This window comes from Frieseomelitta varia, unplaced genomic scaffold (genome assembly GCF_011392965.1).
Source record: "Frieseomelitta varia isolate USP_RPSP 00005682 unplaced genomic scaffold, Fvar_1.2 scaffold_217, whole genome shotgun sequence".
Classification (NCBI taxonomy): domain Eukaryota; kingdom Metazoa; phylum Arthropoda; class Insecta; order Hymenoptera; family Apidae; genus Frieseomelitta; species Frieseomelitta varia.
The window spans coordinates 834,679-851,622 of NW_025109939.1; the positions used below are offsets into that span (position 1 = coordinate 834,679).

General features: G+C 35.7%; 1 protein-coding gene across 1 annotated transcript in view; it reads left to right on the top strand.

Annotated features, from left to right (window-relative positions):
• LOC122527421 (protein turtle-like) overlaps positions 1-725 on the top strand; it is a 235,210-nt gene extending 234,485 nt beyond the window's left edge. Inside the window, exon 20 of the mRNA XM_043651594.1 lies at positions 703-725. The gene's annotated coding sequence lies outside the window, so the exon portion shown is untranslated. The remainder of the gene's footprint in view (positions 1-702) is intronic.
• The last annotated feature ends 16,219 nt before the right edge of the window (positions 726-16,944 follow it).

Sequence of the window (16,944 nt, forward strand, 5' to 3'; positions counted from 1 at the left end):
TTTACCATCCGTTGGCATCCTTAAATTGTAAATTACCAGCAATATTTTCGTCTAAGTCATTTAATCTCAATGTACTCTTCAGTTAATTTAATTCTTACTTCAATCGAATGTTTCCCATCGACCAAAATGTTCAAAATGTTCAATCAAGGAATCAAGTAGCCCAAGTTCGAGTATAATTGAATCGAATCGTCGTAGTTGTTTGTGAACAAATACTATCGCTCGCAGTTCAAGTCCCAGTTTTAACTGAAACTTTCATTTGCCTGTCGCTGCGCGTACCCGTCTAAATATCGAACAATACGATCAGTCATTGAACATGGATCGACGTTTGTCGAAGAATCTCTCTTTCAAAGTAGTCGTAGACGAGATGCAATTGTTTCAGTTAGATAATTGTTTATCGAGCTTTCGTCTCCCCCCTCCCCCCCCCCCCTTAGGTTGTCTTGCCGTTAAATGAAACACGAGCGACGAAACGGGGAAACGAGAGATAATTTAGCGAGCGTGGCATGATCGTTCCTCGATCGATGAGGAAACTAAATTTACAACGCGATCCTGCGGCGTTGACGTGCGGTGCACAAGCCGGGAGGACTGACGCGCATTTTATGCAACTATATACGAAGCAGTAAAACGGGGGTGGCGATTAAAGAGATCCAGCGTGGCGATAAGATTTCGATCATCTCTCTTGCACTCTTCTCTTTCTCTCTCTCATCACACACACACACACACACACATACTGGTTTCATCGCGCGTGTCACGGCCCTCGAGGCTTTCTTTTTCCCAGAAACGCTTACGTATTTCACGAGGGTGACGTCCGGGAAAGGATTGCGTCTGTTCGATGCCGATCATCATCCTTCATCGGTTTCTTAGGGACAAGCAAGAAAATAAAGATGTGAAATTTTCCACCGTGTTAAACCGTGTTCTGAATGTTACAGCGAGTGGAAAATTAGAAAATGAAGACGCGTAGTTCAGTTTATTTTTTAGCGGTTTACTCGTTGTCAGTCTGGGTAAATTCTGTGACAAGCGAGTTTTATTATTCTTCGTCAGTTTCTTTTTTTTGAGGGGGGGGGGGGTGAACAGTGAATCGTATGATATTAGAAAATAAATAAAGATAAAGATAAGAAATTTCCTGTGGGTTATAAGGTATTTGAACCCACATTAACATTAGAGAAAGGAGAATTAAAAATTAAACACGAGACAAGATAGAAATCAGAAATTTTCTGTGGATTGAAGAATATTTTATTCTTCAAGAATATTAACTTTCGATGAATAAAAACTTAGACGGTAAAAGTATGGAATTATTTCGGTATTTATCTATCGTCATTTCTAAAAATGTTATATTTTCTAGTTTTTTTTGGTACTACTGAAGATCCTTCGAAATAAATTAGAAAAGTGACTTTAAATGTTCGCTCGATACGTGTCTCGATTTAACAAATGTCTTTAGAGCATTTATTCTGTATAACACATAAATTTTATTATCTCAGAAATTATTGAAAATATTGGACATACGATTCTGCTCTTTACATCAAATTTCTACAAACAGTCTGTAGCATGTTTTAGCGCATTATTTCATCAAATGTTAAATCAATCTCCTGTCAAGCCAACTTCTTTTCAAACAAAATCTTTTCTAATAAAAATAAATTTGATGAATTTTGTTCTATCACTTACAAAACGTTTGCAACAATAAATCTAATGAATCTAGAATGAATACCTGAGGTATCGATTTTTATCACTTAGATGAATATACGCAGTTGAATGTAATTTATGAGAACGTGTCATTGGATAATAATGCAAAGATAGTGATCTATGGCCGAAGACACGTGAATGTAACCGAGCAGTTTACACTTACGAGTCAGTAAACGCGCTCGAACGTTTTCATAACTGAATTCTCCTTACCTCGATTCGAACAGCCTCGTTCCAAATTTTCCACGACCTGGATTATTATATACTTTGAAGTTATTTTGCTGAAATGGGACCGAAATCAGTACTGTTAATCAAATTCCGTCCAAATACAAGTAGACACCGCGTCGAATCCCGTGCGAAAGACTTCGGGATTTGAGTATCCATAACTGAATATAATAAAGATAGTGAAGATAATGAACAAGTTGACACGAAATCTAGCAACTGACGCTAAGATGTCGCCATTCCGTGTGAATGGAAGGTTTACAGACATAACGAGCTACACACGAAAGATGAAGGGACCCAGGATTAAATCCCGTGTTTAATCATCTGCGGAAGCGAGAAGATTGAGAGATGTTACGCTTGCAAATGCTGCAGGAAATCCTGGAGTACGGAATAAGAAAACAGGAAATCTTGCTAGATAAATTGCATTCCATATAATCGCGTGATTAATCTCTCGTGTTCGCAGTACCGCGCGTAATCCTAAATCGAACACTAGCGAAATTACTAGAGAAACGAATCTCTATGAATTTATACATCTTTTTCAGTTCCTTCGCTATTAATTATTTTTATTCTCGTTTGCACCTTCAGTTGTTAGAATTCCAAAACGAATGACGCAACTACGTCGCATGATTTTTTTTTCAAATTTCCTTTTATTAGTCATCGTCTTCACGTTTGCCAGATATCACGGTCGTTCAGAAATACGTTGAAACACAAAATTTTCAAAATTTACAATCCATAAAGATTTCAATTATTATTTTTAATTTATTTCTACCAAAGTTCCTTGAAAAGTTTCTACGTGTTCTCCTTCTTTCTTGACTGACGATTTCATTTCGATTTCTCTGTAGAACCACTAGGTCAAATTGAATCCACTAAATGTCATTCGATTATTCACAAACACTCGAGAACCTCGTTCCACGCGTAACCAGTTCGTCACCAGTTCGAAAAATTCTACGTATCCACGGGGAACGTACAATACACTACCCAATTGCGAGAACTAGCACTCTTTGTTGTCGGTGATTAACTTCGTACAATACAGTGTACCACCTCTAACGTGGCGCGGTAGGTTATATACAAAGAGCAGTAATAACTAGAAACCATCGTCTTCCTTTGTTCCTTCGTTTAGGTGAACCGTAACAACCATTCGAGCTTCAAACAGTCGTCGGTTTACGATCGTCGTATCGAGGTTGGTCGTAAGACGCTGCCTATTCCCGTGCAAATCAACCCACGTTCGAAGTCACCAGGATTCGTATCTCTTGCACGCGTAACCTTTATCAAACTTGTCACTGTTACGTGTCGAACGTGTGCACCCGTGACTTTGCTATGATCCGTGGAAACGTTCGTAAGCGTCCGTTTGCAACGACATTGCAGCAGAGAGACCACGACATTTGCGAAACGTCCTGTACAGACGGCCGTCAATGAGAGAGGTCTTTTAAAATATTAAACGCGCTTTGATTCTGCGTGATTTTGCGTCGCGCGACTGTACAAAGCGACAGCTTTTGTTTTTCTCTGTTTTTTTTTTTTTTTTTTTTAATTTCAAGAGCTTTAACACGTGACTCTGTATCGATGACGGCTGTTTGAAAATTAAAAGCTCCGACGAGAGATTTTGTATTATTAAAAAATTGACTGGTAGTTTCTTTTTTTTTTAAATCGGAGGTATTCACGCGCGAAATTATCAAATTGAATTCAATGACAGCTCGATTCTTGTATTACACAAAGATATAAGACACTTGGAAATCTGTCCAGCAGTAGTTTCTTAATAGAGAAAATTAAGAAACTTAAGAAACGTAAGAAAAATTCTTAATTTTATTATCTGAGTGTTTAATTAAATGCCCAGTTTTTGATAGAGCAGATGAATTTAGTTTCGTTGCTGCAATTGTAAAACCACCGACACACAACTCTCACGCTCCGAAACTTCGATTTCGTCAACAATTTCGCAAGAAGAACTATCGTATCAAGTCCGTAAAAACCGCGCAAATTATGCGTAAATATTCGAAGGTGCCTGTCAAGTGTTCTCGCGAACCGTCGTTGATCATCATCCACTAGACAAACGAGTCAATGAGAAAGGATCTCCTCTCCTTTCGATCCACGAGCAAAAAGACAACAGTTCCTTCCTCTCGTAAGAACGTGCTCTTACTTCAAATTACCTTCCCCAAATACATTCGAACACTCCTCGTCGAGAACCAAGTCTCGATCATTTTCAAGCATTTTCCCACATCTTCGTTAACAACTCTGTTTCCAAAAGAAAACTCTTTCGACATAGCGTGAAGACTAGAGAAATGGAAACGGAAGAAACAGTTTCGAGATTTCCGCTGATAGCGATATTAGAAAGAAAAAAAGAAAGAAAGAAAGGAAAAGAAAAAAAAGAGCAAAATGGAAAAGCGTTTCAACTGGTCGGGTGATTGATCGATTTACCTGAGAGCGGATCGTTCAGCGCGGATGCCCATGTCGCGATGCAGAGAACCGTGATCGCGAGAACTGGGAGCATATTGTTACGTGGACGACGCGGCTACGTCAACTGACTGGCGTACGCCGGGCGTCGCGACGCTTTGCCGCCAACAGGATCGCGCGTGCGCGCGTCCACCTCGTACTCGTGCGAGAGACCCCGCCGAAGAAATATCGCGAAAATATCTGTTTACAATCGTCCCGGCGACCAACCACGCCGAGACACGAGTGCCTCTTCACGAGGCTTTCCTCCTTCTTCTTCCGTGAACCGCGAAAAAGGAGACAGACGTTCCATAGTTTAAATCTAAATCTTAACACAACCTAAAACGCAAGTATGAGATTGAACTACGGAACTCTGTCTCCCAAACAACGATCGCGTTAACAATATGTTCATCTCTCGCGCAGTCATACAATATATACAATGCATACAATGCATACGATACATAGAGTACATACAATCGTACAATACATACATTACATTCGAACGTAAATTGTACAATATGTATGCAGTCACACGCAGTCTTTCATACTAATGACACACTTGTTTAACTTGAAACGTGCACAATAATTGTACAATAATTCGTAGCCCTATGATAGTAACGAAATTAATTAAGTAATTATAAAAATTAATTAAAATAATTCGTTAATGATTCGATGCTGTTAATTAAAATTTCTGAGAAATGTAGTTAGTGGCTCGATTACTACAAATGATTAATTAAAAATTTGAAATAGTACTTAGAAATGTTATGAAAAAGAATTTATTGTTTAATTGTTACAAATAAATTATTAGAAATATTAGATAATGTTTAAACAGTTATAGAAGAGAATTCATTGTTTAATTGTTACAAATAAATCATTAGAAATATTAGATAATGTTTAAATAATTAGAATATTGAGAAATATTATTTAAAACTCACTCCGAAATTTTGGTCGATGTGCACACGACGGAAGTTCGATTGATAATGAGCCTTCGTACCGCTTAAGGTTAATCCAATGTTTCGATCGTCAGTGACCCGGAACTGTTGACAATTTTTTTTCAGTACTTCGAAAGTACTTTCTCTATTATACTAATCAATGGTTTTTAGATTTCCATCGCAAGGTTATATTTTCATAAATATTTTTCAATGTCAAATGTAATAATTTATTAATTTTTTTATCTATAACTGGCTAGAATTGAATTTACACTTTCATGATATTAATTTCTAAGTTATAACTGCATTGACATATATTAAATAGAAATTTATGCAGAGAAAAATTATGTAGTAAAAAATCGTGTTAAACAGTGATCGTCGCTTCAAAATAACATAAGCGCGACATATAAAAATTTTCGCTCGTTTATTGTTTGAGATAGCAAGAAATATATGTATTATGTAACTATTCTTTTCCGTTACTGCAAATAAAACAATTTAATTATTATAAAATTATTGAAACTATGAAATAATGCTTGGGAATTCAGTCACTGATTCAATTGTCATAAGTAAATTGTTAAAATTGTTAATATACAAAAATATCATCGAAATACATTAATTTACAGTTTGAATAATTCATTTGAAACAATTAAATTACTTTTACAATATTTCTAGACGTTATTCAATAATTTTCACAATTTTTATATTACGATTAAACAATTAAATTAATCATTTCATTCAGTAAGTCAAAGTCATTTCTCTTAAGTACATTGTTCAAGATTCTTATAAATTATTAGTTAAAAATTTTAAATAGCAACATTAGAAACACTACAGACGAGAATTTATTGTTTAATTGTTACAGTTAAATTGGTAGAAATATTATATAGTGTTTAAACAATTATAATATTCAGAAATATTGTTTAAAATTTACTTCGAACGTTCAATCGATGTGCACACGATGAAGGTTCAACTTGTACTTTCCTGCTCAACCTTCAGGTATAGTCAGTGATGCACAGCAGATAGTAATCTTTGTAAATACTTTCAAAAACACATTATTTATTCAGCAATCAGTAATTTTACAGTTTTATTGTTTCATAGCTTCCATTGATTTGATGCGACAATAAATACTGTAATGTTTATATTTTTTACAAAGTGAAACTAAAAGTTTGCACGGTTAGTTTTATAATTATTTGAGATGTACTAAATTCTAATTTATAAGTCTGTGACATATAATACTAATTTATGTAGAAAATAATTATATTACAGTCAAACATTAAATTGATCGGTTTCTTAAGTAGCTATGCAAATAGGAAATCGTTCACATTTAAATCAATAATTTTCGATGTAGATGTTACATTATTCCACAAACGAATAAAATGTTAATAATGGGTAATGAAAGTAGAAAATCGATCAATAACGGCATTAAGAAAAGTCTCAATTTTTTAATATTTGATTTAGCAATAATAATGTGTTATCAATCCATTCACGGAATTTGAAATCGAGCCTCAGAACAACGTTTTCGATGAAATCAGAACAACGCGTCAACCAAGATGGAGGCTTCAACCGACTTGTAATAACGTCCGCCTCCGAGTGTTCTGAAATTCACCGTTCCTAATTTAGGATTAACTGGAAGAAATGGTACAACATTGTAGGTCATTGGATTCATATTGAAACCAACTGTCGTAATACGAATAAGAAAATGTATGGTCTGATTTAAAAGAATCAAGTTGACCTTAAAATATCCTACACCATTGTATGAATGAAAAAATGGTTAATACTACGTTAGACATCATTTTATACTGAACAGCTTTTGTATAAACATTTTTTTCATAGCTTCAATCCATTCCGAGATATTTCATTAAAGAATTGCCGAAACATAATAGTATGGGAACCCACGTCTGACTAGTTACACATGTATCTACTATTTCACTAGCGTCTCACATTTCTTTTGACGTTAATTAAATATTATTATAATACCGTAATGTAAATTGATTATCATTCTAATATTAAATTAAATTCATACTGTCCAAGTGTTTAAATAATATTTCATACCACAATAAACACAATAAATTTATGTTTTTGTCAATGCAACTACCAAAATGAAACTTAAACGGAGATTTATTTCATCTGTTAAGAATTATACATTCTACTTTGAATATTTTACAAATCGTTACACGTTGCGCTACATATATTTATACCCTTGAATATCTCGCGAATGAATAAAAATTTTCCTTACGAACACCACGTGTGTGAATCACCGTGATAAAATAAATCCATGACCGCAACTTATTCGCTCATTTGTGTAAAAAAGCATTTAAGAAAAATTCGAAAGTATAAAGTATGAAGGATAAGTAGTTTTCTGCCCCCTCCGTTATCCCTCCATGCATATGTAACGAGATTCGTCTTCAATTTCCGCGGGATCGGCCGTTGTGTCCTTTCGCGGTAATTAATTACCAAGTGGAAAACTGCAACAGCAACGAATTCAACTTTTCTCTATCTCCCTGTCACTTTTACCGGGCGAAAGTTATTATAACAAGCTTTAAGAATTGCTCGTGCATTGATGAATATAAATTACACCGTGCATTGAGAAGTTTAATCGAAGTTACGAGAAGGTTTCCGCGCGACCATTACCGGCCGATCTCGGAAGAAGAACCCGAGACACGAAACGCGAGCGCCGCGGCCGAATAGCTTCGTCCCGGAGCAAGTTTCCCCGAGCTTAATTCGTCAACTGGGTCATTTCGTAATCGAAATTGTTCTGTCGATTCACCACTTCGCGAGTTATCTCGTTTTGTCCATCGGGAGTACCGATAGCGAATTGGTTTTTGATGAATAACGAGCAAAGCTACGACGGCGAATGATTTAGAGAATTTTCAGCGAAGCGATAGTGACGTTTGATAATGCAAACAAAACTGTGGCGCGCGATATTTTTCCGTTGAACGTGACGAGTTTTTTCATCTGAATTTTTACGACTAATTCCTATTGATATGTACGTTGATGCAACACTATTAAAATGAGATGCACAGCGATAGAGGCGTATAACGTTCAATATGAAATTTATTAATCCAATTTAATTAATAACACGTTTCATCAATGCGTACGCTCAATGGTAAGTTAAATTTAATAGTACAAATAACGTTTAGCGATAGCTTAGCGGTAACGAAATTTTGATCAGGCTGTAACTTTTATCCCGTACGACGAAACGGTTTCAAAACTCTCGCCGAAAGAGTCTGACTGTAACTCCGAACTCCGTTCTCAACTCTGATCTCCGCTGAACTTTGAACTCGACGCACGCGTTTTCTCAAACGCTTTTTCCGTGCGTATGCACATTCTTTCCTCCTCAAGGTTTCTCAATCGTTTTCACTCGACGTGGCAATCCTTCGATTGTCTACAATTCATACAGGCGTGCTCGCCAAAAATCTTGGGCCCTTTGTTCCACTAACGGTTGGTCCAAACATTCTTTCACGTCCTTAACACTTTAAAGTTGGAAGTCGAATTTCCTGTACTGCGTCTGAACTTTTCCAAGGGTGTGAGAATCATTGTTTTATCCCTGTATTTGACGTCAAACGATGTCGCAGTGTTAGCGTTAAGAATTATTTGAAAAAACAGAAGTAGCAGCGTTTTAAAGAATAAGAATGATGTTGAAATTTTCTAAAAATAGGTTCATAGGTGTATCTTTTTATGTGTGACACACAAGTTTAGCATTTTAATAGTATTTTAATTAGATTATTACGAAATTTGCCTTTCTCTTGCAAATGCAGAAAGAACATATTCTGTTAGTGGAGATTCTTAAAATAATTCAAGTCCAGAAGTCTGATCAATTATCATTGAAATATTAAAATATTAGAAATCAAAACTCAGACGTCCTAGTCACCGAGGGAATCTTGGAACTACGCGTAGTTTTTACGAACTAAAATTAATAATTATTTCTTACGAAATATCGCGTCTTGCTTCGTTCGTCTGCAGTTGGGAAAAGTTCCGCGCGCGTGTATGAAGCTTTTACGACTTTGTTTATACCGAATACCGGTGCGTCGTTTCATCGCTTCATCTCGTTGTAATCGTGGCATTAAGCGCACGAGGCGCTGCAGTATAAGGCGACGTGTATTTGATTATGTTCGTGTGTATCGCGTCAGAAATTGTAATGACATTCCGTGAGGAAAATGAAACATTCGAGCGTGGAAAAGAGAATCGGAAGAGATCCTCGAACACGAGCGTTTATAAGCTTCGATATTCGATAGCGAATACGTTAATTGTGAAAACAATGCAAAACATAATTCATCACCTCGCGAAGATATTGTCTCCTTTTGAACTTGATCTACGTATTTTTTCAATGTCGTTTAAAGTTCTTTTTCTTTTTTTTTTTTTTTTTTTGTTTTAAATTACTCGATTAAAATTATCAGTATGTGTTTCTCTTATTGAAAGTTAATTTTACACGGAACAAATCAATTGTTCAAATCATTTTCTTTTTATCTTCCTTTCGTAGTATTTTCAACATAAATTTTGGATACGTTAAAATAATTTGGCACGAAAATGGCATGGACGTTTTATTTTTTATTTGCCGGAATGAACTTTGTGTATTATTAAAATAAATTAACTGACCTTATTTTCTAAATTATAAAGTATAATTGGTACACGTATTAAATTAAAATGGCATGAATCAGACTAATTTTAACCGTTACAATATAACGAACTGACGTTGAAACGTCGTATTTTATTCATAAATAATTTTATAAATATCGAACGTACGATGAATAAATTTGTCGACAATCCTGAATATCGGTGCGTCGTTAATTTTATTTTAAATTAACTTTATTTAATTTTCATTTGAAAATATACCAGTGTATATGAGTTTGTACAACGTGCTATTATCGCCTGCTACGCTATTATTATGTTTTAAATAATGTGTCAGATCATTACATTAATTACTTCGCCGTATAGTCTGCCTTGAGAATGCCTTACGAGCCATTAAAATTCTTCAGAATATTAAATATTATTTTCATTAAAATAATTCTGCGATATAATTGATCGTAATAGACGAAATTTATCCTTAACATCGTGCTAAACTTTTTACACAAGAATGTAATTTAATTTGTCCCTTCTAATGGTTCGTTCAATTAATTAAATGTCTTTGTAATTTGATCTCGTTCTTAGATGCAATTAAGCACGATATCTTAACTTTAATTAACAAATGCTTAGAATGTTGCACGCACTAATGTTCATGAATTAAGACCAGCTCTTGATGTTCCTGCATACTGCCCAAGGGAGAAATTTTTTATGCGTTTTTCGCACGAAAAACAGAAACAAGTGTGTTGTTCGCACACTTTGCAACCGCACACGCGCAGCTGTTCGAATGATTTCAATGAGATTCTACGCACCAAATTTTTTTTTCGAAGAGCAGTAAAGAAAGAAAATTGTATTTCTCTTTGGACAGTTTAATCTTTGAAACACAATTTTTGCCCTTTTTCTGACAGAAAGATCTGTCAGAGATCGATTTCTTATAGAAAATAAGACAGAAATATTTGATCTCGGAAATAAAACCTTTTCGTAACTAGAACCTATCTTTGCAAAATCGTACATTTTCACAAAGACGACAGAATCTATATTTTCCAAAGCGTTTCACCCATTTATTCGAACTTTTCACAGAATATTCCGGGGAACTGTTCAAACCAAACCTGCGCGATATCTCTGTTATTTTATAACTCAGATTTTAAACAGAAGATCAAATATGCACATAAAAATCGGCATTTGCTACTCTCGTAAAAAAAAATGGTCCAAATTTTTGCGTATTCTCGGTTATCGCATTTAATTTCACGCTTTCGATACTTTATGCTTCGCAAATTCGAAAAATTCGTCTCCATTTAATTATCCGATTCGTTTCCATCGAATCACTTTGCAGCGGTACTCCAAATTGAAAGGACGTTTCGTGAATATTTTTTAACCCTAAGACAAAGGTAGACAAAGTCATTCGATTATGTAGGAAGAATAATTCACGTTCAATTTCGACTTTATTTATTCACACACGATGGAAATGATGTATAGCTATAGATATTACGAAGGCGAAGAAAATGAAAGTTAACTGAAAACTCTAATTAGAATGATTAATCAAAGTTAGCAGTAATTATTATATAATAATACAGTAAATATAATATAAATTATAATATATAATAGAAATCTCTTCAGTGCGTAGAAAAAGAAATATTCTGTTCCAAATGTAAATAATAATCGTAATTTGTAAATATATTTTCCCTCGAGTTACATATTATATACATATAAAAACACTCGGTGAAATAAAAATCCATCGTAAAAATTTGCTTCTGTCTGTGTAAAATGTGAAACACGGTGTCGAGTCGAATCCGCTCTACTGTACGCGCGAGCATGAAACTATCCGCTATCCAAGGGTTAATTTTTACCTTTAACGAAATCGAATTGGGCCAATAAAACATAACAGGCTATAGAACAGATTTTAGTTTCCCCTTTGCCTGTTCGCGGTCTGGAAAATCGGCCACGACCAAAGCGTGTGTCGTCGAAATTGAAATTTCGTTTGCAACATTTTCGATCGCGGTGTCGCGCAATCAATTTCTCGCCGCGTGTGTGCGCTCGAAGACGACGAATCAATTCCCGATCATCCCTTGGAAATATCATCGTCGCCATAAATCCATTTGTTGCCGATAAATCCGAATTGTCGGGGGTAAACACGCAGGCAGCAACAATAAAATACAAAGCAGCTTGCCGCGCGGCGCATTGTTACGGAAAACGATTATTTGTTTTCGCTCTTTCACATAACTTTCCCGCGCTTCGATGCGTCACAGAATTTTCCACCACTTTTTCGCTCCCTCCCCTTCTCTCTCTCTCTCTTTCTTTCTCTCTCTCTTCTGCTTTTTATTTTGATTTTCGTTCTTTCTTTTTCTTTTTGTCGTTTTATCTACTATATTCCGCGACATGCACGCCGTCATTCCGTTTTGCCTCGTTGAAGCCAGTCGTTCGTACGATTTGAAGATCGTACACGATCGATGGTAATCCTTTTGGTAACAATAAGCTACCCGTGAATTTCATTCCGTTGTTGAAAAGTAAACAGTTTCGGCGTAGCCGATCCATACGGTTTATAACTAAATTTTACGCCCTTTGAGAAATTAACTCTGGCTCCGGGTTGAGTGTTTACGAATGTGTAATTCGGATGGTGAAAATTCTATCACTCTGATTGTGAGATTAATGGAGTCACAAGCAAAATGTTTAACAGGTTTTCAACTAGCACGGCGATCAAATTAATCAACTGATGATTTCTCGTAGAAATTTTAAATCATTAGAATATTAGATAGATTCGGAACGGTGTATTTTTAGTGGTTTAAATAATTTTTCGTAAAATATCTGAATAGAAGATTGTACTCTGCAGTAAAATTGTAAAATTTTCACCTATATTTCTGTTTCTCTGGTGCAAACATTTATACTGCATTGAAAAAATATATATATATATATAAATTCTCTGACATTCCCTGAATCTTTATGATCTTAGGAATTGATCGCTGTCGACTGCTTCATTTGCCACAGGATGATTTGATTTATAGGTAACTAAGAGAGAGAGAGAGAGAAAAAAAGAAAGAAAGAAATGAAAAATAATGGATGAAAACGAGAGAAGAAAAAGATAAGCCAAGACTTGCGAACTTCGAACGATTTATAGCAGATTCATAGATCTACAAAGTTATGTAGAAAGTTTCAAGCTCGTAGACAGGCTCGTTCAATATTCTAAAAGGAATGTTTTGTAATACATCCATTCTTTTTATTATCGATCATCCACGCTGCGTTACATTTCTTAATCCAAGAATGTCTGATTAGAAAATTTTCATCGTACGATTTCACTCTTCGTCCTAAATTCTCATTTCGAAGTAATGAAGTTCAAATATTTTCGCAAGCTGTTACATATCTATTTGTTACGATTACACGATTGAACATGCTTCAGATGCTGAAATTTCTAAAATAATAAAAGAAAAACTCGTACTTCTCTCAAACAGCTAAAAGTTGATCTAAAAAAATTATTGTATCGTCGAGGGTTATGTTAAATGAACCACCACGCAAACTCTAAGATTGCGTTAATCCAGAAAATTCTTTTTCAACGTTGAAACCGAGCTCGGTATCTCGTGAATTTCGAATAGAAGTCGAAGTATCTTGCAAACTATTGCTTGCTGTTTTGATGGGTCATGAAAACAATTCCGACGATGTTTCATACACTGTGTCGTCAATCTAGAGGCACAGAGTGCAGTGTTGATTTTTAAATGTTTCGCGTAATAGCGGAGGATCGCGTGATAATTCAGCCACGGATACTATACAAGGTCCGCGTGCTGCTAGATGGAATCGCACCTCCGGCCCAGATGTTATTACGCGCAATTGCTTTCACTTATTACAGGCGTACAGTTCCGGTGACGTACATTTCCCGTAAAAGGGAAAACGCTCTAAACGCGAGTTTCCCTCGGTGACCAACGGTTCGTGTCTCATCTGCACAAATATCACGTTATATTTTAATATCCGTCCCATTCGACCCTTCGTTTCGTTCGTGGAATTTTTGTCTGAGCAAAAGCTTTTCGCCAAACACGAAAATCAAAAATTAACTTGAGAAGTTAATCGATTTCAAATATGGCGATGAGTCTCAATGTTTAGAGATGTTTGATTATTATTATTAGAGATGTTGTATTATTATTATTATTTTTTGTTGAAGTGGAATTACTAATTGTGGATTAAGGAAAATAGGGGATTTATAAATGAAGAAATTATCATTTTCAATAAGCTGATGATTATTGTGAACTGTCAAGGTGTCTAAATGTGTAGTCTTGAAGTGAAGAATGTCTTTTCCTTCTTTTCTTTTTTTCTATATCAACCACTACAATAGAAATATGAAACCCAGTAGATGTATCTATGCTTCTAATTGATTGTATCTCCAGTTTCTCAGCTGTATCGTTCACTGCTGACATTAGTATCGAATGTCGTTTCCTTCGCGTATCTACAATTTGCTGTATTGCAAGAAAATATTACATTACGTCAATTACAGAACAATTAATGGAAAGAATGTTATATTACATCTTATATAAAATAGAAGGAAAATATATTACAACAAATATAAATATAAATACATAGAAAATATGTTATAAAAAATATTTTACATTTTATATAAAATAGAAAGAAAATATATTATAATAAATATAAATATAAATATAAATACATAGAAAATATGTTATAAAATATGTTATAAAAGAAAGGTTCAACAGGTTTTGTTGAAATGCTTTTAAAGATACCATTTGATTTGAAATCTATTTTTATGCGTATTTAATATTTTCAAAGATACTAACTGGTTGAAAATATTCTTTCACGCAGCATCAACTTTTGAACTTCTCCTTTAAGCTGTTATCAATATGCGACAAGTATAGATTATAATGGTTAACTGTACAGCCGAGCATGCCACGCACACAAGTAAATCACACATTAACGAAAATCGAATGGGGCGCGGAACAATTTAACTACGTGAGATGCAGAAACTTTTAATCAAAATTGTTTTAAACCTATTTCACTCGGCATTACCTTCAACACCTCGGTAAGTGCTAACATCATTCCATTTCCCCGTAATCATTGTGATACTTGTCTTGCGTTCTGACTGACATTCATTCAATCTTTCCCCGAGCCAGAGGATTTTGAATTAATTTCCAATTTAACGAAAAGTTCGAAATTAATAATTTACATGATTCTGTTAATACGAATGATACAGGAACGAATAATACATGTTTCCTTCAAATTTAATAATACATGTAAATCGATGACTTAAAATGTTAATATCCTTCGTTATACGATAACAACGTTGTTGCATCAATAATGAGAAGATTATTTCCGAAATTAATAAATTAATAAAATTTAACATATTAATTTCATTTATCGTGCAATTATTATTATTTTTTGAAACTCTAACTTAAAATCTTTTTTTTTTAACTCGTAAAAAGAGATTTTAAATTAACATGCCAAGAAACTTCGAAATCATTGTAACACTTGTAAATTTTTCAAATCGTCCGGCTCGTCGTGTCATCACAAATAAACACATTCATATTTAAACGTATTCCCTATAGTTTCCACGCGGCCAGCAAGAAGTACAAAATGCCCTTACGACATAATAACGTGAGCTTTAAACATTTCGCGTGTCGGTGATGCAGATGCGAAGGCATTGCATTCGCGATCTAGGTACAGCTACTAAACACGCCATACTATCGTTAATGCTGTTATGCGCGCGGCATTATTTTATTTGCATGATCTTACGTACACTGACTCGTCATTTCGGCGCGGACGAGCCTAGTAAATTGAAACTCGAATGTCTGCCGCTTCGAATCATTTGAAAATTTCCCTCAATCTCAAGCACGTGAACTTTCGAATTATACGAATCTTTTTGTTTCCGAGTATGTATGAACGCACGTTCGATCGAACTGAGAAATGACGTTACCGCGGTGAAAGGAAAAAAAGTTTCAACTCTGAGGATGCTGCGACCGGGTTACGTGCCTGCTTTCTTCTCGGAGGTAAGAAAATCGACGAGGAAATTTAGAAGTAAGTTGAAAACAACGAGTTACTTCGGTTGAAAGGAACGGCTGGGAGACCTAACGTGGATAGTATGAAGTTCAGGTGGGGGATAAAAGTAAAGTGAACGTAAACTGTTGCCATACAAGTTTAATTAAAAAAGGGAAAACGTTCGTGTCGACTTCAATTTTATTTGTTGTTTGATTTCGAGGGTCGCGCAATCTAAAGTTAGAAGTTATACCATCGTTGGGAAGGGTGGTCAGTTCCATTTGGAGATCGGAACAATTACTTCTTCGAAGAATATTTGATTTTATGTTGATTTTATGTTTGAAATCTCAAGTAGAAAATCAGAAAATTTATTAGTACCAGCGCTCCCATAATCAGATCTCTGACATATAAATACGAATACGCCTAATAATTCAAATGAGATCCAAATGCAACGTGAAGCGAAATCTTAGTAAATCTTACGTATCAAGTATGTACATTGTGTAATATTTCTTTGGATATTTCGGATCTTTTGTATTTTAAAATTTCCCACAGCCCTGCTTTAAATTCCCGCCTTGCCGATAAATTTCATCAAAAGACTCGAACGCAGCCGTTCAACGTTCACGGTGAATAATATTTATCTCGCGAAAGCGAGAAAGCTTTAACCGAAGGAAGGTTCAAGCTTAGTCAAAGTTGCAGTGGAAAGGACTTGAGCGGGAATCTTGGTGCAACCCGCTCCCCATTACCCCTACTCGAACGTGTAACGATCCTCTTCCCGAAAACAACGAGCTTGCGTTCGCCGAGTTTAACAAGATTGTCGCGTGCACATTGGTGCAAGGCACGTGGTTCGGTACGAGTGTGTTCTCGCGGTCGCGGGATGCTCGAGACGCGGGCGGGCGGGCGGGCCCGGGGGATCGGACGCCAAAAGCTGCAAGGATCGATTTCAATTTAGCGGCCGTTTAAGCGTGCACGCTCGTGGCTAACGAGCTTTCGAAAGTCGTAGATAGCCGACAAGTTGGCCTACACGGACGGCCGCGGCTCGGAACCACCCTTCGGAACTTACCGCAGTCAGCCGGCAAGCACCGCGAGCACACGTGTAACACGACACCGATAACTCCCTCCATACGTACATAACTCCCTGCAGGATATAGGTGAGCGCATTAATATATAGGGTGTCGTG